This window comes from Corapipo altera, unplaced genomic scaffold, assembly GCF_003945725.1.
Source record: "Corapipo altera isolate COAL_440 unplaced genomic scaffold, ASM394572v1 61534, whole genome shotgun sequence".
Lineage (NCBI taxonomy): Eukaryota > Metazoa > Chordata > Aves > Passeriformes > Pipridae > Corapipo > Corapipo altera.
The window spans coordinates 143,931-145,011 of NW_020885070.1; the positions used below are offsets into that span (position 1 = coordinate 143,931).

General features: G+C 40.2%; 1 long non-coding RNA gene across 1 annotated transcript in view; it reads right to left on the bottom strand.

Annotated features, from left to right (window-relative positions):
• Nucleotides 1–813: 813 nt before the first annotated feature.
• LOC113959886 overlaps nt 814–1,081 on the bottom strand; it is a 1,973-nt gene continuing 1,705 nt past the window's right edge. The window contains exon 2 of the long non-coding RNA XR_003531940.1: nt 814–911. This is a non-coding gene — a long non-coding RNA (uncharacterized LOC113959886). The remainder of the gene's footprint in view (nt 912–1,081) is intronic.

Below are 1,081 nucleotides of genomic sequence, written 5' to 3' on the forward strand. Positions count from 1 at the left end.
CTTGCGTGGGATCTGCCGCTCCAGTTGGATGCCTACAAACGTATGGGGTCTGATGGGATTCATCCCAGAATCCTCAGAGAGTTGGCTGATGTCATTGCACAACCTCCCTCAATTATTTTTGAGCTCTCTTGGGAATTACAGAGAGGTCCCAGCTGACTGGAAGCTGGCAAACAATTTCCCAATTTTCAAGAAGGGCAAAAAGGGCCCTGGAAACTACAGGTCTGTCAGTCTCTCTTCAGTACCTGGTAAAGTTATGGAAAAAATTATGCTGGGGAGTACTGAAAAACACCTGAAAGATAATGCAGTCACTGGTCACAGCCAGCACGGCTTCATGAGAGGAAAGTCCTGCTTGTTAAACCTGATTTCCTTCTATGACAAGGTAACCCATCTAGTTGATCAAGGAAAGTCAGTGTGAGTGACTGCACACTGAACAGAGTGCCCAGAGTGGTTGTGGAGTCTCCCTCACTGGCGATATTCAAGAACTGTCTGTACACAATCCTGTGCCATGTACTGTGGGATGACCCTGCTTGAGCAGAGAGGTTGGACCAGATGACCCACTGTGGTCCCTTCCAACTTTATCCATTCTGTCATTTTGTGATCTCAGTCAGTAGAAAAATAAAATGACTGCTAAATTGTTGACTTTGCAAATGGCTAATTAGAAAAATATTTTAATGGTGCAGACATCATATATATTCAATTGCTAGTTTCCCATCAACAGAAAATCCTTCTCGGTCACAAATTGGTATCTTATGTGTTGTGTCAACCTTCTCACCCATCATATGGGTTTTTATTAAAACTATTAGTATACAATAATTTTTAATATTAAGGAAATGCCTTTATTGTGAATATAGTACTTCATTCTTCAGCAGTGGTCAGCAAACTATCTTCTACACTTATTCTGGACCTCCACGCTGTAGAAGAAAAACATACAGTTAAATTTCAATTCTATTGAATGTAGAACTGGGATCAAATCCTCTTTTGCGCTACTGTAGACTGAGTTCTAGTTTTAATTTCTGATTAAAACATTGATTTTTTTTTCTGTATAAGAACACGAACAGTGTCAAATATCAGCATATGCCAA